Source organism: Oncorhynchus mykiss, chromosome 11, assembly GCF_057628025.1.
Source record: "Oncorhynchus mykiss isolate SJ-2025 chromosome 11, ASM5762802v1, whole genome shotgun sequence".
Classification (NCBI taxonomy): Eukaryota; Metazoa; Chordata; class Actinopteri; order Salmoniformes; family Salmonidae; genus Oncorhynchus; species Oncorhynchus mykiss.
Genome location: NC_143032.1, coordinates 59,749,377 through 59,773,299, shown reverse-complemented (window position 1 = coordinate 59,773,299; position 23,923 = coordinate 59,749,377).

Genomic DNA, 23,923 nt, shown 5'->3' with positions numbered 1-23,923 from the left:
CAGCATTTTTTAAAGGCCTACCTCATTGCCTGTCTCACCTCGCTTTTTGTCTTCTCTGCCCCCCCCCCCCCCAGCTCACTCTCACTCACCTGCTCTTTATGGGCCATCTACATGGATGGTTAATGGTCATCAATAGCTCCCCAGTGTGCCAGCCTTGAGGGAGGTGGAGATGTCAATGCTGTCTAACAGGGCTAGTGATCAGCCAGCATCCCCGCCATCGTCCTGCCTGGGAGACACGCACGCACGCACGCACGCACGCACACACACACACACACACACACACACACACACGCACGCACGCACGCACGCACGCACACGCACACACACACACACACACATATAGATGTGATGTGGAGATATTGATCAGTGTTTGGGTGAGATTGACATTTAATGCATGTGTTATTGTGCATGCGGCTTATGTATTATTTTTAGCAGTGTCAATCCACATACACATTCAGACCATTTCACTTGTTCCACATTTTGTTACTTTACAGCCTTATTCTATAATGGATTAAACAAAGGTTTTCCCCCATCAATCTACACACAATACCCCATAATCATGAAGCAAAAACTGTTTTTTAGACAATTTATTAAATTGCTAATTTATTAAACATGAAAAACAGAAATACCTTATTTACAGACCCTTTGCTATGACACTCAAAATTGAGCTCAGGTGCACCCTGTTTCCATTGATCATCCTTAAGTGGTTTCTACAACTTGATTGGAGAATTCAATTGATTGGACATGATTTGGAAAGGCACACACCTGTCTATATAAAAGTCATAGTTGACAGTGCATGTCAGAGCAACAACCAAGCCATGAGGCCGAAGGAATTGTCCCTAGAGCTCCAATACAGGATTGTGTCAAGGCACAGATCTGGGGAAGGGTACCAAAACATTTCTGCAGCACTACAGCACTGAAGAACACAGTGTCTTCCATCGTTCTTAAATGGGAGAAGTTTGGAACCACCAAGACTCTTGCTAGAGCTGGCCACCCGGCCAAACTGAGCAATCGGGGGAGAAGGACCTTGATCAGGGAGGTGACCAAGAACCTGCTTGTCACTCTGACAGAGCTCCAGAGTTCCTCTGTGGAGATGGAAGAACCTTCCAGAAGGTCAACCATCTCTACAGCACTCCAACAATCAGGCTTTTATGATAGAGTGGCCAGATGGAAGCCACTCAGTAAAAGGCACATCACAGCCCGTTAGGAGTTTGCCAAAAGGCAACTAAAGGACTCTCAGACCATGAGAAACAAGATTCTCTGGTCTGATGAAACCAAGATTGAACTCTTTGGCCTGAATGCCAAGCGTCACATCTGGAGGAAACCTGGCACCATCCCTACGGTGAAGCATGGGGATGGCAGCATCATGCTGTGGGATTTTTTTTAGCTGCAGGGACTGGGAGACTAGCAAGGATGGGGGAAAGATGAACGAAGCAAGCTACAGAGAGATCCTAGATGAAAACCTGCTCCAGAGTGCTCAGGACCGAGGTAAAGGTTCACCTTCCAATAGTACAACGATCCTAAGCACACAGCCAAGACAATGCAGGAGTGGCTTCGGAAACAGGTCTCTGAATGACCTTGAGTGTCCCAGCCAGAGCCCGGACTTGAACCTGATCAAACATCCTTGATATTTCCCCAAAAAAGACATTTGCAAAAATTTCAGGAAAATTGTTTTTGCTTCGTCATTATGGGGTATTGTGTGTAGATTGATGAGGATTTAAAAAAACATATTTTTTTTGATTAAGGTTGTAATGTAACAAAATGTGGAAATAGTGAAAGGCTTTAGATACTTTCCGAATGCACTGTTGCGTGTCCCAATACAGCCCAAGGCTTACTTAAACTTCTTTTGGTATTTTTGGACTAGTGTAAAATAGGGGACAACTCAACCTTGAGCGTCTTCAGAGGTGTGTGTCTTTAAGACAAGGATCGCCCGACAGCTCTTGATGATACTGGTTTGACTGGTATTTGGCAGTATTGTTGAATTCTGACGCTTGATATGTCCAACCCTATTCGTCAGGGTTGGGTGACTGCTTACTGAATACACAGCATTTCAAGCTTCTCTGTTGACTAAACCTTGAACAATGTTGCTTCATACCAAGATGCAGGATTTTCTCTGTCATCTCTGTCTGTGTGTGCCAGCCAGAAGACCTGTTTCAGACCTGTCTCACCTTACTGTACCTGTCTGTCTGGTTTACCTGTCTCTCCTTACTGTACCTGTCTGTCTGTCATCTCTGTCTGTGTGTGCCAGCCAGAAGACCTGTTTCAGACCTGTCTCACCTTACTGTACCTGTCTGTCTGGTTTACCTGTCTCACCTTACTGTACCTGTCTGACTGGTTTACCTGTCTCACCTTACTGTACCTGTCTGTCTGTCTGGTTTACCTGTCTCTCCTTGCTGTACCTGTCTGACTGTCTGGTTTACCTGTCTCTCCTGACTGTACCTGTCTGTCTGGTATACTTGTCTCACCTTACTGTACCTGTCTGACTGTCTGGTTTACCTGTCTCTCCTGACTGTACCTGTCTGTCTGTCTGGTTTACCTGTCTCTCCTTGCTGTACCTGTCTGACTGTCTGGTTTACCTGTCTCTCCTGACTGTACCTGTCTGTCTGTCTGGTTTACCTGTCTCTCCTTGCTGTACCTGTCTGACTGTCTGGTTTACCTGTCTCTCCTGACTGTACCTGTCTGTCTGGTATACTTGTCTCTCCTGACTGTACCTGTCTGACTGTCTGGTTTACCTGTCTCTCCTGACTGTACCTGTCTGTCTGGTTTACTTGTCTCTCCTGACTGTACCTGTCTGACTGTCTGGTTTACCTGTCTCTCCTGACTGTACCTGTCTGACTGTCTGGTTTACCTGTCTCTCCTGACTGTACCTGTCTGTCTGTCTGGTTTACCTGTCTCTCCTGACTCTACCTGTCTGTCTGTCTGGTTTACCTGTCTCTCCTCACTGTACCTGTCTGTCTGGTTTAATTGTCTCTCCTGACTGTACCTGTCTGACTGTCTGGTTTACATGTCTCTCTGACTGTACCTGTCTGTCTGTCTGTCTGGTTTACCTGTCTCTCCTGACTGCACCTGTCTGTCTGGTTTACTTGTCTCTCCTGACTGTACCTGTCTGACTGTCTGGTTTACCTGTCTCTCCTGACTGTACCTGTCTGTCTGTCTGGTTTACCTGTCTCTCCTGACTGTACCTGTCTGTCTGTCTGGTTTACCTGTCTCTCCTGACTGTACCTGTCTGACTGTCTGGTTTACCTGTCTCTCCTGACTGTACCTGTCTGTCTGGTTTACCTGTCTCTCCTTACTGTACCTGTCTGTCTGGTTTACCTGTCTCTCCTTACTGTACCTGTCTGTCTGGTTTACCTGTCTCTCCTTACTGTGACTGTCTGTCTGGTTTACCTGTCTCTCCTTACTGTGACTGTCTGTCTGGTTTACCTGTCTCTCCTGACTGTACCTGTCTGTCTGGTTTACCTGTCTCTCCTGACTGTACCTGTCTGTCTGGTTTACTTGTCTCTCCTGACTGTACCTGTCTGACTGTCTGGTTTACCTGTCTCTCCTGACTGTACCTGTCTGTCTGTCTGGTTTACCTGTCTCTCCTGACTGTACCTGCCTGTCTGTCTGGTTTACCTGTCTCTCCTGACTGTACCTGTCTGTCTGTCTGGTTTACCTGTCTTTCCTGACTGTACCTGTCTGTCTGTCTGGTTTACCTGTCTCTCCTCACTGTACCTGTCTGACTGTCTGGTTTACCTGTCTCTCCTGACTGTACCTGTCTGCCTGGTTTACCTGTGTCTCCTTACTGTGACTGTCTCTGGTTTACCTGTCTCTCCTTACTGTACCTGTCTGTCTGGTTTACCTGTCTCTCCTTACTGTGACTGTCTGTCTGGTTTACCTGTCTCTCCTTACTGTGACTGTCTGTCTGGTTTACCTGTCTCACCTTACTGTACCTCTGTCTGTCTGTCTGTCTGTCTGTCTGTCTGTCTGTCTGTCTGTCTGTCTGGTTTACCTGTCTCTCCTGTCCTTGGGTGGCAATACAGGAGAAGGTCACTGCCCAGGCCGTCCCTCCAGGAGAAGTCAAAATGAAGATAGGCAGAAACTGCTTCTCCAGTAGAAATCCCGATCCCACTTGAAGTCGATATCATTGCAACGTTGGCTAGCTAAGCTCATGCTCAGAAACACATTATCGGGTCTCGCGCCGAACGGTGCATGTGCAGGCCGTCAAATCAAAGGCACTCAACTTCGATAAAGTTGTTTTTTTTTACAAAAATTAAAACGTGTCAGATTGCGACTTTCAAAGGTTGGAGTAATAACATGTTCACCTACTTAAGACATTGTCTCCGGTCTAGGTTGTGCATTTAGATTTAGAGAAAATGAACAACTAATTCATGCTTTTTCACTTCTCTCATTGACTTCTCAAACCCCAAACCCCGGCCTGGTCTGCTTGGTCTGTTTTGCAAGCATTCCCGGAAGTCTTGCAATGTTACACCTCTGGGTTTACAAACTCTGTGGTCTATCGTTGTGATGGCCCCCAAATGCCAAGGTTAATATTACGACACATTTCATGAATTTAAACACAAACTGCAATACATTACATGTAACCAGCTGATGGTAGATGAGGGAAACACAGCAGCCTAGAACATGCCTCATGTCTCAATGACGTTAGCCCTGTGGGACACTGTGGGACACTGTGGGAGAGGGGCTTGGGATGTTGGCTGATGTCAAGATGTATAGGTTTCCTTCAATGGTCTGGCTGCGAAGCGGCCATCTTGGGAGGGAGAGAATGCTGTATGGTAGCCTGAGAACTCCTGTGTTTCCCAGCCAACACGCATCTAAAGAATAACAATTTCACTCGCCATGAAGACCATCCATGAAGCCAAGGGGCCATGTCCACAGACCAGAGCCAAACGCTCTCCTCTCAGGCAGCTCTCCATGCACTCCTATAAATACATCTTATTTGTTTAGAGGCTATATGCATCTTTGGGAAAATACCACTGTGTTGACATAAGTTCACCCTCCCTTCTCCCTCTCCTCTCTCTTCTCCCAACTTTTTAACCTTCCAATGCCTGACAAATTCTTGACCACTGAGGAAAGAGAAATAGAGAGAGAGTGAGAGAAGGAAAGAGAGAGCGAGAGAGAGAGAGTGAGGGAGAGAGGGAGAGGGAGAGAGGATGTATATAGATAAAAATGAAAGTGACCAAGGTAGAGGGCATAGGAACAGGGAGAGAGGGAGAGAAAGAAAATGGAGGGAGATTGGGGGGAGGAGAAAGAGTCGTCCTCTCAGAGGCCTCCACTGTCTTTAAGTCACTATGGCATCCACCAGAGCACTCGCATACGCTGGGACTCTAAAGGGCCTTTGTCCTGTAAAGATGGGGTTTGGCTGATTTGGGGTGCATGTGGATTTGGGGGGGTGGGCTGGGGCTTGGCGTCGTACATTTGGCTCCCACATCATTGGAATGGCACACCAGTGTTTTTTTTTGCAGAGGGATTTGCTGGAGGGGAGGTCGAGGGGCGAGGCGGCTCTGGTTTTTCAGGAGAGAGGTTTGGACGTTTTCCAAACAGTGCATTTTTGCTTTCAAGAAAGCTCCACTTGTGTAAATGTGCTCTTTGTCCCTTGGTCTATTGTTTGAACAGCATTGTGGACTTTCTGTGGGAGGCACACGGGGGACTGGGGGGCCAGAGAGGTACGGAGGGGGGCACAGCCTTGAATGGCTTGACTGAGGAAGATGGCGTTTTGGAGGGACCAAGGTACGGCACTGGAATGTTCTGATAGCCATACACACATGCACGCACGCGCACGCACAACGGGGATGAAGAGTTGGGGTCAGGGCCAGTCCTGGCCATTCTGCCACCCTAGGCTAGACAAAAGAATTGCTTCCCCCACTAGAATTGTCCCAGTAAGCAAAATGATGTTGAAATGACATTAAAATACCTATTTTTCCAGACATTGAAGTTAGGTTCAATTTAGGTTCTGAATGAAAAGTGAAAATACGTATTTTCTGGATGTTAAAATCAGGTACATTTTCGGTTCTGAATGAAAGTTGAAAATACGTCATTTATAGACATCTATGTTTGGGCCAAATAAAGGCTGGCCCAGACCGGATCAAATCTGAGCGAAACATAGACGTCTGCAAAAAAAGATGTCCAAAAGGCATCAGCGTCGGTCCATGCTTACTGAAGTATAGCTTACAGTGTCACCTGAAATTCAATTTTAGGAATGCCCATCTATCTGGTAGGCACAGGAGTTTGGTGGCACCTTAATTGGGGAGAACTGGCTCGTGGTAATGGAGCAAAATAAGTGGATTGGTAAAAAAGAAAAGTCAAAAGATTGGACTCACCAACTCAATTAAGGGTTTTGTTCATTTTAACTATTTTCTACATTGTAGAATAATAGTGAAGACATCAAAACTAGGAAATAACACATATGGAATCATGTAGTAACCAAAAAAGTGTTAAACAAATCAAAATATATTTTATATTTGAGGCTCTTCAAAGTAGCCACCCTTTGCTTGATGACAGCTTTGCATTCTCTCAACCAGCTTACTGAGGTAGTCACCTGGAATGCATTTCAATTAACAGGTGTGCCTTGTTAAAAGTTAATTTGTGGAATTTCTTTCCTTCTTAATGCTTTGAGCCAATCAGTTGTGTTGTGACAAGGTAAGGGTGGTATACAGAAGATAGCCCTATCTGGTAAAAGACCAAGTCCATTTTATGGCAATAACTGCTCAAATAAGCAACGGGAAATGACAGTCCACCATTACTTTAAGACATGAAGGTCAGTCAATACGGAAAATTTCAAGAATTTTGAAAGTTTCTTCAAGTGCAGTTGCAAAAACCGTAAAGTGCTATGATGAAACTGTCTCTTATGAGGACCACCACAGGAAAGGAAGACCCAGAATTACCTCTGCTGCAGAGAATAAGCTCATTAGAGTTAACTTCACCTCAGATTGCAGCCCAAGTAAATGCTTCACTAAGTTACAGACACATCTCAACATCAAGTGGTTAGAGGAGACTGCGTGAGTCAGGCCTTCATGGTCTAATTGCTACAAAGAAACCACTACTAAAGGATACCAATAATAAGAAGAGACTTGCTTGGGTCAAGAAATACGAACAATGGACATCAGACCGGTGGAAATCAAACACTTTTTTGGTTACTACATGATTCCAAATGTGTTATTTCGTAGTTTTGATGTCTTCACTATTATTCTACATCATAGAAAATAGTAAAAAAATAAAGAAAAACCCTTGAATGAGTAGATGTGTCCAAACATTTGGACTGGTACTGTACATCAAACACATGGTTTCCATTAATTGGGGAGAACGGGCTCGTGGTAATGGAGCGGAATAAGTGGAATGGTATCAAATACATCAAACACCATTCCATTCTCTCCGTTCCAGCCATTATTATGAGCCATCCTCACCTCAGCAGCCTCCACTGGTGGCAAGTCTACCGTTTGTGAAACACCAAAAATGACGTCCAAAAGTCGTTCCTTACTGGGTTGTAGCCTACCATGTCGGCCCTCAATATAATTTTATGAATGCCCATCCACATGGTAGGCCCACCATTTGTAAAACAGGCCGTTGCATTGGCTTTATTAGTCCTGATTCCTTGTAACTTATCAATTTAGCTATTTCATCTCAGTATCAGCTACCCAACTTTATTAGGAGGAGTTATCCTGAGCCTATTTGAAATGCGTTTACACAGCGGGAAATACACAAGTATTTTATTTTTCCCCATGATCAGCTCATAAAAAATGTACAGACACAAACTTGAAACCACTTATCATGAAAATGTAGCTCACTAGATGAATCTCCTAGACAGCGGTTGTGAGTAGCCTGACCATCCATTCCATATAGTCCATTAAACTTTGGCCTGACCTGTTTTTAGGAGATGTTGTTTGTTAACATGTCAGCACATTCTTTTTTTATTGGGCGCCGTTTAGGTTAGGCTAATTGAACGGAGAAAGTTTCCGTCTCATTACATTGTCGTACATTTGATCTGTAGCCTGTAGGCTACAGAAATGGCCACATACTCGTTCTACCACATCCTATATCTGCTACATGATTTTTGTTCGATTCTTTTTTTTGACTGAATGTTGGTGGAGCGCCGCAGCGATGCGTCTCTCCAACAGCACCATGAAGAGGCGCGCTGGGAATGGACAAGATAAATATTTTGTGTCACTGCCTTTGACAAGATGGGTACTGTTTATTACTGGCGGAATCAGCGCTCACCTAAAAAGCCCATATGCCAATAGTTGAGAAAGAATTTGTCATTGTTTTGGGGCAGTGTTAGGTGAGGTTTTAATTTTTGTTGGAGGTGCGTCTTGGTCTGTTTAGCTCAGAAAATGCCGCCCTCGTCAATCTGCCGCCATGTGCTGTCTTATCTTGCCTAACGATCGGGCCGGCCCTGGTTGGGGTACATTAGTGTAAAGTTCAGAGTCTTAAGACACAGTATAAAGAATATAGCTAGGCTTAATAAGGACTTTGTAACACACAACGTCATCTCAGATCCAAAGTAAATAGACAAGTAAAAGTGCAACAGCAGAGAACATTGAGGCAGTAGATTGAAAGTACAATATTCTTAGGCCAGAATTCCAAATTTCACCAGCTAGTAACAGGTGGCAGTAGTCCAGTGCTCTGAGGAGTGTTTTCCTCTGTGGTCTATACCTCCTAGTGACACATCGGCCTAAGGCACTGCATCTCAGTGCAAGAGGTGTCACTACAGACACCCTGGTTCAAATCCAGGCTGTATCACAACTGGCTGTTATTAGGAGTCCCATAGGGCGGTGCACAATTGGCCCAGCGTCGTCTGGGGTTAACCGGTGTAGGCCGTCATGCAAATAAGAATTTGTTCTTAGCTGACTTGCCTGGTTAAATAAAGGTTATATTACAAAAATATCCTCCTATGGTTGGGCTAAGGGAGGTGGCTGACTGGATTCCCCTATAAAGGGGATTCATGACTGCTTCCACCTGTCTGCTCTCACAGTTTGGCGTGAGACAACCGTTATACCCGATGATGTGTTTCTGCGCATGAGCTTAGCGAGCCAACGTAACCATGACATCACCTACAAGTGTGATCAGGGATTTATATTGGAGAAGCAGTTTCTGCCTATCTTCATGCTCTACTCTCTTTGCCCTTACCGTATGTGTTTTTACATTTCTCTCTTCCCGTGTTACTCTCTTTCCTCTATATATAACCTTTCTCTCCCTGCCGAAGCTCTCTGCCGTCGCGGAGGGACCAACTTAGATTGATGTTAGCCAAGTGTGTAAGAGCTGATTCCTCTGCTGTGTCCTCTGTCTCACTGTGGTTGTATGATGATATCCTATGTGATCTCTCCTTAGCTGATCCTTCTACCACAGCACACAGGGTACCAAGGGAAGGTGATTGAGCATTACACCACGTGTGCCTGTGTCAGGGGGACGTGTGCCTGTGTCAGGGACCACAATTAGTGGGGCGTGTCCCCTACCATTAATCACTGCACTGCCGGCTCAGGACCCCGCTCATAGACTCCGATACACTCCTTCACTGCTGGGACAGCACCCACACACCAATAGTCTGCTCAAACCGATCACTAACTTACTAACTTAGCACAGTCTAAAAGACTCTGACTTTAAGAAACGTGCCATAATTACCATAATTCTGTTGGTTTATGCTTAGCTTTGATCTTGATTATCTGCTTTGCAATCGCCAAGGCTAAATCATCGACGGTACAAACGTGTGTGTAGTCTTCAGGTTTCTGGCCAGTGCCAGTGGATGGTATGGTGAAATACTAGCTGAATCCTAACTCAAACAACAAAGCTTCAGTGTGAACTTCTCATTCACTCTGAGTATTCCAATCAATAATGGAGCAGGATGTAAAATATTTGTCATCAGGCGATCACACATCAATTGAACGGATCAATAAATTATAAGAAAGAATGAGACCAGGCTGCATGCTTGCTGTTTGCTTATCCTGTTCCTCAAGTAGAGAGAGAGAGAGGTTTGCCAGAGAAAAATCTGGATTCCTGACTGACTAGGACTCAGGGTGTTCCCTAGGGAAGGGTCTCTTTCTTTGTAGGTATGGATGGAGGGAGAGCGGGGATGGACGGGGTTCTGAGCCCCTCCTTTGAAAATTCAACTCTTTGTAGTTTTAGAGAGGGATTCTGTCTCCCTGTCCGTCCACACACACACACACACACACACACACACACACAAACACACACACACACACACACACACACACACACACACACACACAGGTCACCTTTGACACAAGTCAGTATTCGACTTCCATCCATATCTGAGGACGTCGGAAGAAGACGTGGAAACCTGCCACTAGGGGCAAGAGTGAGCACTGTTACCTTCAAGTAGGTTTCAGTTTTGTTAGGGTGTTGTGGACAGGGATGGTGGATGGGTGTAAGCAGCTGCCTCTGATTCCAAAGGTTGGAAGTTTGAGTACGGTGATAGAAAGTTATTTTTGTTTCAAGTCTATCCCTAACCTTAAAGGAAAGGTTCACCCATTTTGAATGTTAAATTGTTTTTGTGCATCTCAGAGTCATTATCTTTTGATTCCCTGGGTCATTTCATGTTTTCATGTGTGTCTGGAGTAATTGGCGTTGAAGCAGGCAGAAATCCGTCTGGTAGGACCTAGCACCATGATAAAGTCTCTCTCACTACACTGGAAGTAAATAGGAAAACTACTTTTAGATCATGAAAACATCTATCATACATGTTAGATTTCAATACTGGCCAATGTCATAATGCGGGAGGATGTCTTCTCTCGAATGAGCCATCGATCATATTTTTATGATTCCTAACTCGAGAAATGTGCAATTTAACGGAGCCCATTTTCCCTCTTTGTCTGCCTCTTTAGCCCAGGGTGAAGGAATGTTTAACACCCCACACAGCAGACTGTCGACCAATCGCATTCACGTTGTCATGCTGCGTCAAGCAGTTGCTAAGATAATCATCATGCAATCCCTTCTCAAAGTCAGTGTATATGGAGAGAAACGTGCCTATTATTCTTGAAAGTATGTGATGTCATGATTCCAAAGCTATACGATATTACAGCAGTGGAGGCTCCTCAGAGGAGGAAGGGGAGGACCATCGTTCTCAGTGAATTTTATAAAAATAAAAAGTGAAACATTTAAAAAGTAAACCTTTTAGATAAAACTATACAAAATATATTCACGTCAACAAATAGCTAGCTTCTGTCTTCCTCTGGATACATTGACTTTAATACAAAACCTAGGAGGCTCATAGTTCTCACCCCCTTCCAAAGACTTACACAGTAATTATGACAACTTCCGGGGGACATCCTCCAACCTATCAGAGCTTTTGCAGCATGAACAGACATATTATCCACCCAACAACTACAACTAGCTAGCACTGCATTTCTTAAATTGAGAGAGAGAGAGAGAGAGAGAGAGAGAGAGAGAGAGAGCGAGAGAGAGAGTCATTGTTTAAACCTTCACTTTCACAGCTAGCAAATACAACTATGTAGCTAGTTTAGCATACTCAAACATATGGCTCAAACAGAGGGATGCTATGTTATCTAGCTGGCTATGACTATCCAACACTGGAACTCTTCCAAGTCAAGGTAAGCTTTAGGTTTTAATAATTTATTGCAACCGGGGCCTGCAGGTGTAACTGCTAAACTGCTTACTGCGAGTTTACTAACGCGTTAGTTCTATTAGTTATGTTGACTATGACATTACTTTAGCTAATATGGTGACAACGATGTAGGCTGTGTGTAGTGGTTATGATATGAAGGTTTGCTTTGGAATGTTTTTTTTGCCTGGTCACATACAGCTGATGTGTTGTGCATTGAAGTCCACAAGCGAAGGGAAAAGGTGAGAGGAGGAGAGTGCGTAGATGCGAGAATGAATACAACAAGCTGTTTGTATGTGGCTATGAAAGTGAACTGTTTGCGTGTAATCAGGGGTGTATTCATTTGGCCGATTCTGTTGGAAAACGTTTTATAAAAGGGAAGAAAACGGGGATAAACATACAGTGCATTCAGAAGGTTTTCAGACCCCTTGACTTTTTCCACTGTTTGTTACGTTACAGCCTTATTCTAAAATCAAAGTTTTTTCCCCCTCATCAATCTACACACAAAACCCCATAATGACAAAACAAACACAGGTTTAAAACAAAAATGTGAAATATCACATTCACATAAGTATTCAGACCCTTTACTCAGTATTTTGTTGAAGCACCTTTGGCAGCGATTACAGCCTCGAGTCTTCTTAGGTATGATGCCATAAGCTTGGCACACCTGTATTTGGGGAGCTTCTCCCATTCTTCTCTGCAGATCCTCTCAATCTCTGTCAGATTGGATGGGGAGCGTCGCTGCACAGCTATTTTCAGGTCTCTCCAGAGATATTTGATCGGGTTCAAGTCCGCCCCCTGACCAAGAGAAGCTACGACACGACATGCATCAAGCACACCCATCTCATTAGTGGTGGAGAGATGAGATACATTATCAAACTTATTTTAATTGACTGTCGTAGCCCCACATTAAAAATATGTGATAATGAGTTGAGAAGACAATCAGAAATACTGTTATTTATATTTATATATTATATATATGTATATATATTTTTCAATGGACTGCCATAGCCCCAAATACAAAGTGAACATTGGCTGTTAATTACATCATTTTTTTCACATGCTTGGGGTCGCTAACATTTTCAGTTATCAAAATGGGGTAGTGGGCCAAAAATGTTTGTGAACACCTGCTTTAACCATTCGGCATTAATGCCTAACAGTAAGACTTTGGAGTTAATGCCTTAACTTAACCTTAAACACTTTGAAATTTGACATTTGCAACAACTTCGAAATTTGATGTTTGAGAAACATGAATGAACGTCTAATTTTGAAGTGAGACTGTGAGAGCTAGTTGCACACACACACACACACTGTATTCTTCTCTGTTTCACCCACACTGTTTTTATTTAACGCATAACGAATTAAACTCTGTTGCTTTCACTCTCTCTCTTCTTCTCTCTCGCTCCCTCTCTCTTACTCAATTGCTTTGTAAAAACAGAGAAATAAAAAGCAGCCAGATGGCAGCTCAGACCTAATATAAAATCAATACTCTCCCTCCAAGAGAAAAAAACGAGAAGGATGAATGCTCCCTCCCTCCCTCCCTCCCTCCCTCCCTCCCTCCCTCCCTCCCTCCCTCCCTCCCTCCCTCCCTCCCTCCCTTTCTCTCTCTCTCTCTCTCTCTTCCTCCCTCTCTCTCTCTCTCTCTCTCTCTCTCTCTCTCTCTCCCTCTCTCCCTCTCTCTCTCTTTCTCCCTTCCTCTCTCTCTCTCCCTCCCTCTCCCTCCCTCCCTCTCGCTCCCTCTTCCTCCCTCCCTCCCCCACCCTCCCTCCCTCCCTCCCTCCCTCACCCTTCCTCTCTCTCTCTCTTGCTTGCACGCACAAATGCACACGCGCACACATACGCACACAGACTTCTCTGACCTTCTCCAGCCCTGAGCAGGAGTAGGCCCAGCCCACCTAACTTCTCAATCTACTATTCCATTAGGAATCCCTAGGGAGCGGGAGAGGAGCCTAAGTGTGCGTGTTTGTGTGTGTGTGTTTGTGTGTGTGACAGGGGGCAGTCGCTTGGAATTTAAGGACTTCTCAGGACACAAATTGAGAGAGAGAGAGAGAGGGAGGAGGGCAAGGTAGAGATATTCTTTGAAGAAGGAGAGGAGTGAGGGCCATTGAGAAGTCATTAGGCTAATGATAATTAGCAGGGTGAATAAGCAGAGAGAGAAAGGGGGCGTGGATGTAGGCAGAGGAGAGGTAATGGGGGATGATTTGCGACTTGTTTTGTTGACTGACAGCAAAATCAGAACGGGAAAGATTGTTTTAAATTCTCTTTATTCCCGTGAGTCTCTTTACAATTGTGTTTTTGACTCTGGTGTATGTTTGTTAGTCCTTATGAGTTTGTGTGTTCATGTATTACTCCTGTTTGTCATTGTGTATTGACATTGTGTGTTTATACACTAGTGTGCAGTCTTGTTTTCCCAGTATGTGTGTGTGCGTGTGCATGTGTGTGTGGGTCCAGCTCCCTCCACTTTGTCTGTTGGAGCAGTGCAACCTGTCCCCTGGTGCCTGGGCCTGCTGGGTGTGTGACAGATAGCCTGGGGAGAGAGGATACGCCAGGCTGTTTAGGTGATAATTAAGGAGGTTTTATCTTAATTTGAGCTGTTACTCTCCATCCTCTCCTGTGATTTATGAGTCAATGGCCAGGCCTGCTCCTCTGCTCTGCCCCTTAGCACAGGGGACAAGACAAAGAGACATGCTCCCTCTGTACACACTATCACAAACAGTCACACGTGTGCAGGGAAACACAAAACACACGTGCCTATGGGTACAAACACACACGTACACAAATAAATACATGGACAGACCACAAAGACATACAGATAGCTTACACTAAAATACATGTCAGTGCACACCCATTAAACAAACTAATTAAACCATATTTTGCAGCTAGCACCTCAGCAATTCCATGGTAAGGTCAAGCTGAGCATGAAAAAAACTAAATTGCTTTTTTCCTAATTAAACTACTTTCATATTTACCTTGAATGTGTGTATTTTGAAGTAAAGACTACATATGGCCTTTATATTTGCTAAATTGAATGTAATTGTTACTACAAAGTAGGATACAATGTCTCAAAATAACTATTTTCACAGAACTTGTTTTGGTACTCACATCTGTCCCCCTGTGTTTCTGACCAAGTCTGAAGATTAATGAAACAATATCAAACACATTTGTATCCATTAAGTGCTAATACAGAATTCTACAATCTAGTAATGATAGAAAGCTGATTTGGACAGGCAGTGTCACATTTGTAACGTTTTTTTGAGGAAAGGTTGATAGTAGGATTGCAATCAAACTTTCTGTGCAAAGTTAACTTTCATCAAAGGCTTAAGTGATGTATAACTGGTTTCCTGTCTCTCTTTGTCAGTATTCGTTCTAACCTCTTTTTTTGTTTGTTGCCATTTCACTTAACGAAAATGAAGAAGTGTAACCCTGCATAGGAAAGACATCAAGATATAGTACAGATGATAAAGGATGAGTGAGGAATGAGTCCAGATAGCTCAAATTAACAAGGGAAGGAAATAGGTGTATCAATCCTTGAGTCTAGGGTTAGAGGTACACACTGAGTTTACAAAACATTAAGAACACCTGCTCTTTCCATGACAAGCGCTGACTAGGTGAATCCAGCTGAAATCCATGTTCCTTTGTTGACGTCACCTGTTAAATCCACGTAACATTTGTGTAGATGAAGGGGAGGAGACAGGTTAAAGAAGGATTTTTAAGCCTAGAGAGAATTGAGACATTTTGAGATTGAAGTGCCTTTGAACGGGGTATGGTAGTAGGTGCCTGGCGCACCGATTTGTGTCAAGAACTGCAACGCTGCTGGGTTTCTCACGCTCAACAGTTTCCCGTGTGTATCAAGAATGATCAACCATCTGAAGGACATTCAGCCAACTTGACACAACTGTGGGAAGAATTGGAGTCAACATGGGCCAGCATCCCTGTCGAACGCTTATGACACCTTGTTGAGTCCATGCCCAGACTAATTGAGGCTGTTCTGAGGGCAAATGGGGTTTGTATACTCAGTGTACAGTGTATTCGGAAAGTATTCAGACCCCTTGACTCTTTCCACATTTTGTTACGTTACAGCCTTATTAGAAAATGTATAAAATTACAATAATATCTCGTCATTCTACATACAATACCCCATAACGGCTACACAAAACAGGTTTTCAGACATTTTTGCAAGAAAAATACCCCTGAAAAATCACATTTACATAAGTATTCAGACCCTTTACTCAGTACTTTGTTGAAGCACCTTTGGCAGCGATTACAGCCTTGAGTCTTCTTGGGTATGACGGTACAAGCTTGGAACACCTGTATTTTGGGAGTTTCTCCCATTCTTCTCTGCAGATCCTCTCAAGCTCTGTCAGGTTGGATGGGGAGCGTCGCTGCACAGCTATTTTCAGGTTTCTCCAGAGATGTTTGATCGGGTTCAAGTCCGGGCTCTGGCTGGGCCGCTCAAGAACATTCAGAGACTTGTCCCGAAGCCACTCTTTCGTTGTCTTGGCTGTATGCTTAGGGTCGTTGTTCTGTTGGAAGGTGAACCTTCGGCCCAGTCTGAGGACCTGAAATCTCTGGAGCAGGTTTTCATCAAGGATCTCTCAAATCAAATCAAATTTTATTAGTCACATACACATATTTAGCAGATGTTTTTGCGGGTGTAGTGAAATGCTTGTGTTTCTAGCTCCAACAGTGCAGTAATATCTAACAATTCATAACAATGCACACAAATCTAAAGTAAAATAATAGAGTTAAGAAATATATAAATATTAGGATGAGCAGTGTCGGAATGAACTTGACTAAAATACAGTAGAAAAGAATACATGTAAACATTATTAAAGTGACTAATGTTCCATTATTAAAGTGACCAGTGATCCCATGTCTATGCATAAAGGGCAGCACCCTCTAAGGTGCAGGGTTGAGTAACCGGGTGGTAGCCGGCTAGTGATGGCTGTTTAACAGTCTGATGGCCTTGAGATAGAAGCTGTTTGTCAGTCTCTCAGTCCCAGCTTTGATGCACCTGTACTGACCTCACCTTCTGGATGGTAGCAGGGTGAACAGGCCGTGGCTCAGGTGGTTGATGTCCTTGATGTCCAGGCCTACAACTGTTGTGTTTTCTGAAGTCCACGATCAGCTCCTTCATTTTGTTGACGTTGATGGAGAGGTTATTTTCCTGGCACCACTCCGCAAGGGCCCTCACCTCCTCCCTGTAGGCTGTCTTAGAATTGTTGCTAGTCAGGCCTACAACTGTTGTGTCATCTGCGAACTTGATGATTGAGTTGGAGGCATGCGTGGCCACACAGTCATGGGTGAACAGGGAGTACAGGAGGGGGCTGACCACACACACTTGTCTGTCCCCTGTGTTGAGAATCAGCGAAGTTGAGGTGTTGTTTGCTACCTTCACCATCTGAGGGCGGCCCATCACGAAGTCCAGGACCCAGTTACACAGGGCGAGGTTCAGACCCAGGGCCCAGGGCTTACTGATGAGCTTGGAGGATACTATGGTGTTGAAGGCTGAGCTATAGTCAATGAACAGCATCCCATTCTTGTCCAGATGGAATAGGGCAGTGTGCAGTGCGATGGCGAATGCATTGTCTGTGGATCTTTTGGGGCGGTATGTAAATAGAAGTGGGTCTACATGTCAGGTAAGGTAGAGGTGATATGATCCTTAACTAGTCTCTCAAAGCACTTCATGATGACAAGTGAGTGCTACGGGGTGATAGTCATTTAGTTCAGTTACCTTTGCTGTCTTGGGTACAGGAACAATGGTGGACATCTTGAAGCAAGTGGGGACAGCAGACTGGGATAGGGAGAGACTGAATATGTCCGTAAACACACCAGCCAGCTGGTCTGCGCATGCTCTGAGGACGCAGCTAGGGATTCCGTCTGGACCGGCAGCCTTTCAAGGGTTAACACGATTAAATGTCTTACTCACGTTGGCCATGGAGAATGAGAGCCCACAGTCCTTGGGAGCGGGCCACCTCGGTGTTGTGTTATCCTCAAAGCAGACAAAGAAGGTGTTTATCTTGTCCGGGAGCAAGGCGTTAGTGTCTGCGACGTGGTTGGTTTTCCCTTTGTAATCCGTGATTGTCTGTAGACCCTGCCACGTACATCTCGTGTCTGGTCTCTCTGTACTTTGTTCCGTTCATCTTTCCCTCGATCCTGACTAGTCTCCCAGTCCCTGCTTGCTGAAAAACATCCCCACAGCATGATGCTGCCACCACCATGTTTCACCATAGAGATGGTGCCATGTTTCCTCGGTACGTGACGCTTGGAATTCAGGTCAAAGTGTTTCATCAAATCATATCAAATTGTATTTGTCACATACGCCGAATACAACAGGTAACTCCAAACGGGCTGTCATGTGCCTTTGACTGAGGAGTGGCTTCCGTCTAGACACTCTACCATAAAGGCCTGATTGGTGGAGTGCTGCAGAGATGGTTGTCTTTTTGGAAGGCTCTCCCATCTCCACAGAGGAACTCTGGAGCTCTGTCAAAGTGACCATCAGGTCCTTGGTCACCTCCCTGACCAAGGTCCTTCCCTGATTGCTCAGTTTGGCCGGGTGGCCAGCTCTAGGAAGAGTCTTGGTGGTTCCAAACTTCTTCCATTTAAGAAGGATGGAGGCACTGTGTTCTTGGGGACCTTCAATGCTGCAGACATTTTTGGTACCCTTCCCCAGATCTGTGCCTCGACACAATCCTGTCTCGGAGCTCTACGGACAATTCCTTCAACCTCATGGGTTGGTTTTTGCTCTGACATGCCCTGTGAACTCTGGGACCTCATATAGACAGGTGTGTTCCTTTCCAAATCATGTCCAATCAATTGAATTTACCACAGGTGGACTCCAAACAAGTTGTAGAAACCACTTAAGGATGAGCAATGGAAACAGGATGCACCTGAGCTCAATTTCGAGTCTCATAGCAAAGGGTCTGAATACTTATGTAAATAAGTAAATAATAATATCTAAAAACCGTTTTCGCTTTGTCATTATGGGGTATTGTGTGTAGATTGATGAGGAACATTTAAACAAATATATATTTTATAATAAGGCTATAATGTACTAAAATGTGGAAAAAGTAAAGGGGTCTGAATACTTAAAAAATGCAGTTTGTGGGACTGGTAACAGATAAAGACTGACTCTAATGAGGTTGAAATTCAGTCCTTGAGGAGAAACGACCACGCAGGATGTGTGTACATCTTGCCAGCCAAGGACGTCAAGGCTTGGGTGGCTGCAGGTCAAGTTGTCAAGTCCCTGTGTCCTTTAGTGGACAACGGGGAGGAGGTACCATTTCATAGAGCCTGTACTGTCAGATTAAAGGGTGTGAGATTCACACAAAGCAGGAGCTCATACATTTTTTTTGAATTGAGTTTGATTTTTTGTATGTTTATTGTGTTACTCAGTAGGTGATTGATAATACCATTAAATATTTTAAAGAAAACATCTGTCATTAATGATCTAGAATGAAATGTTCCTCTAGTGTTAATATGAAAGTGCAAATATTTCTGTAATTGTTGAGGTATGCAGCCCTCTAATTCACATTGAAAATAGAGATTTTCAAATAAAGAATTCTAAATGCATTTTTTTTTTTAGCACATTTGTGAATTTATGGTTGGTTAAGACAGGACCACTTTGATAGCCTACGCAATAACCATTCAAGATACTGGTGATTTCTTGGTTCTTTGAGGTACACTGCATTTTCAGATGACAAGAAAATAATTATTATGAAGTTTGGTGAAGAAATATTTAATATATCAACACAACCTTTTTCACAGCATCACATCCATAACTGAGAATGTCACATCCATTGCAGTACCAAGACTTTGAGATTCACAGAATTTTGCTCCCAAAAATATCTGTCCAGTTTTGGTGTCCCGTTACTGGTATTAGTTAGAATGTTGTAATTTTGGGTCTACGTCTAAGAGCATGTTGCTTCCGTCCCTCTCCTCGCCCCTACCTGGGGTCGAACCAGGGACCCTCTGCACACATCAACAACAGTCACCCTCGAAGCACTGTTACCCATCAATCCACAAAAGCCATGGCCCTTGCAGAGGGAAACAACTACTTCAAGGTCTCAGAGCGAGTGACGTCACCAATTGAAACGCTATTAGCACGCACCCCGCTAACTACCTAGCCATTTCTACAAATATACATATAATTTTAATTTATGCTTGATAAGTCAATTCTGTGAGGCATTTTGTTTCTTATTTTGTGTGCAAATTTCACATCCATAACACTGGAATTGCCCACCTATAGCTTTTCATTATGTTTTTGATCTACAGTATTCAGGCCTTGTGGTAATGAATCACCCATGCATGCAGGCAGGCAGGCATGCAGGCAGGCAGGCAGGCAGGCAGGCAGGCAGGCAGGCAGGCAGGCAGGCAGGCAGGCAGGCAGGCAGGCAGGCAGGCAGGCAGAGACTGCAGCACAGCATTAACCTCTTGCTGACTGGCCCAGGAGACACAAAGGAGAGAGGGATTGGGTTCCAGCGAGGTGGAGTGACCGCAGGCAAGAGTTAACTTCATCTTCAGTTGAGTTAGGTACTGGGAGGGGGAGGCAGGCGGGGGGAGGGATGGGAAAACAATGCAGGCCAGTGTTCTCCACCTATCACCCCCCAGGGTCACAGAGGAGAAGACATGCTAGTGCAACTTCATATCCCACAGTCTCCTCTGACATAAAGCAAGGGGATTTCTGCTCTGGTTTGGCTGTTGTTTTAACACAGAGCCACGGCTCAATTGGCCAGGCCTGTTTCAAGGTCTGCCTTTATAATCCTACAGGTATTTGGCTGGAGGGGGAGAATCTTCACACCTCAGCCTGTGGAAGGTAGTGTGGGTGTGGGCGGAGACGGAGAGAGTGGGTGTGGAGGGAGGCAGTAGCTAGGTGAAGACATACGTCAGAGAAACTCTCTTACTCGCTCTGCTTATGCCTCTGCTCTTTGTACATCTTCGGGTTCCTGTCCATCTGCATACAGGGGATGTTTCTACCACAATGCTGCTCAGGGTGGGAAGCAGGACAAAAGTTACTGCAAGACCCAGGAATAAAGCATGCTCTTTCATCATCCACTCAGGTCAATTCATTGAAAGTAAATCAGCATGAAACTAAATTAATATTGCAAAAACACCCAGTTTCACATGCATTAGGGTTTCTGTGTGTGTGTGTGTGTGTGTGTGTGTGTGTGTGTGTGTGTGTGTGTGTGTGTGTGTGTGTGTGTGTGTGTGTGTGTGTGTGTGTGTGTGTGTGTGTGTGTGTGTGTGTGTGTGTGTGTGTGTGTGTTTTTGAGGAGCTCTAGAAAAGGGATATGTGTTACACTGCTGGAAGTTCCCACATTGACCCTTGACCTCTGGGAGTCAAAGAACTGTTTGTGTTTCCAAAGGCATGGCCCACTGAAACTTCATTCTTCCCTCCCTCCCTCCCTCCCTCCCTCCCTCCCTCCCTCCCTCCCTCCCTCCCTCCCTCCCTCCCTCCATGCTCTTAACTTTCACCCCTGACCTGGGCTCCAGCAACAACAAAAGCAGGAGATTAGGGAAATCTAGGGCCCATGTGAGGATTACTGTAGGCCTTTTCATCTTCGTTTGTGTGCAGAGTTGACAGTGTGTTTGTAGTGGTTCAACTTAATTTGTGGCCGTGGTTTGCATTTAGTTTAGTTTGTGTACACATGTTAACTTTGTTTAGAGTACCCAGGTCAGCACCAATAGTAACAAAGATACTTCTAAAATATTGACTCTGATGTAATGCTATGAGAGTAAGTATACTCCAAGCCACTAGTTTTAAAGTCCCCCCTGAGAAATAGGATTAATCCACACAGAAGAGGAACTGCTACTGTCTGTGAACCCAGCTGCATGTCCCCTATGAGCAGTGTGCTCTCTCTCTCTCTCCTTCTCTCCATACAACTGGAGGAGCTCCGTTCCAGACTATCCTCTCAATGTGATCTGAAGAACTGTAATATCCCATGTTTCACAGAGTCGTGGCTGAACAAGGACATGGAAAATATAAATCTAGCTGGTTTTTCTATACGTCAGCAGGACAGAACGACAACGTCGACTAAACTCAGGGGGGGTAGGGTGTGCCCAATGTTCCCTCTAAACTGAGTACGTGCTCAGAGAAGCACGAGATTGAACTTCACTCAATTATCTAGAGTTTTCCACGTTAGTTAACACTATCAATGTTTCTTTTTACTGTGGGAATTGTGATCGAATCAGCCCAATATTAGCTTCTTTCAATGCAACCTACTGAAACAAAATGAACTATGCAAGAGATTTTGTTGTCGGCAGAACGCACCGGAGAGTGATTCTACTGCATTGACAGGCAGACTCAGGCACATACTCTTCACGGTGCGCCATAACCAATCAGAGCTGCAGTAGGCCTATATGCAAATAGACCATTGCCATTTATGGATCTGTGCCATTCACTTTGAACTGGACTGTTTTTACAGTATCAGCAGTGGTGTGTAGATGTCTTGGTTTTGAGATCAAATCGAGAGCTACATGTAGCGACGTGTGTACATGTGTTCATATTCTTTGCTAGTTAGTGAGTTATTAGCTCAGTTATAGATCATTTGTAGTCAGCAATGGGGGAGTGATTCCTTCCCACAAGGGCACAAAACGTTTGCATTTCTCGACATCTTTGAAAAGCAAGTCAGGTAAGTAACTTTTTTTGTCATAAAGCGGCGATGTTCTATGTTGAGACAGGATTGAATAAGCTAAGTAGCCAATAGGCAGAGGGTAGCATCATTTGTCTGATTGTTATAATGGTATGGTAATAATGAGGCACTTCTCCATTGTTTTTGATGGTAAGCCACTCGGGTAGGCCTACATTATGATCAAATAGCCCCATAGTTTTAACAATGGTCAAGTAGGCTAACTTAAAGCGCGTACAGCCTAAATGTTCACAGTAAAAGCACGCCGGAAGTTGCACAGAATTTTCACAACGTTCAAGTTTGTGGTCAGCAGACCTGAAATTTTCTCAGTGATGAAAACATTTGAGGGAACATTGGGTGTGTCTCTTTGTTAACAACAGCTGGTGCTCAATCTCTGATTAAAGAAGTCTCTAGGTTCTGCTAGCCTGAGTTTTTATTTGATTGAATTTTGAAACTTACACATCTACCTGCAGTGAAGCTGCTCAAAAGGTATATTACATTCAGTCATCCAGCAGACACTCCCATCCAGAGCAACCCACAAGAGAAACCAGTTTTGAATACCTCATGTAACGCTGTAGACCATACTATTTACCAAGATAGTTTTCATCTATATTTTTTGTGGCTGTCTATTTACCAGCACAAACTGATGCTGACACTAAGACCACACTCAATGAGCTAAATAAGGCCATAAGCAAACAAAAAAACGCTCATCCAGAAGCGCCGCTCATAGTGGCCGGTGATTTTAATGCAGGAAAACTGAAATCCGTCAATCATGTGCAACTAGAGGCGTACAAAGCTCTCTCTTTTCTTCCATTTGGCAAATCTGAGCATAACTCTGTCCTCCTGATTCCTGCTCAAACAGGAAGTACCAGTGACGTGTTCAATAAGGAAGTGGTCCGCTGAAGCGGATGCTAAGCTACAGGAATTTTTCGCTAGCACAGACTGGAATATGTTCCAGAATTCATCCGATGGCATTAATGAGTTTACCACATCAGGCAGCGGCTTCATTAATAAGTGCATCAATGACGTTGTCCCGACAGTGACCGTACATACAAATCCCAACCAGATGCCATGGATTACAGGCAACAACCACACTGAGCTAAAGTCTAGAGCTGATGCTTTCAAGGAGCGGGCCAATAATCCGGAAGTGAAATCCCGCTACTCCCTCCAACAAACCATCAAACAAGCAAAGTTTCAATACAGGAATGAAATTGAATCCTAATACACTGGCTCTGACGCTTGTCAGATGTGGATGAGGCTTGCAAACTATTACGGATTACTAAGGTAAACCCAACCGCGAGCTGCCCAGTGATGCAAGCCTCCCAGACGAGCTAAATGTCTTCTATGCTCGCTTTGAGGCAAGCAACATTGAACCATGTATGAGAGCACCAGCTGTTCCGGATGACTGTGTGATCCCGCTCTCCGTAGCCGATGTGAGTAAGACTTTTAAACAGGTTAACATTCACAATGCCGCAGGGCCAGACGGATTACCAGGACGCGTTCTCAGAGCATGCGCTGACCAACTGGTCTGCATTGATATTTTCAACCTCTACCTGGCCCAGTCTGTAATACCTGTAATATTTATTTGAACCTACAGAGACCTAGACAGGAAGAGGAGACATGGCACAGGAAGTCAGTGGAGTAAGTGATACACAGGACAGTCTGGTCACAGGGCACAGCAGGAAGTGGTCATTGAGCGATGCCACAAGAGTGCAAAACTTCA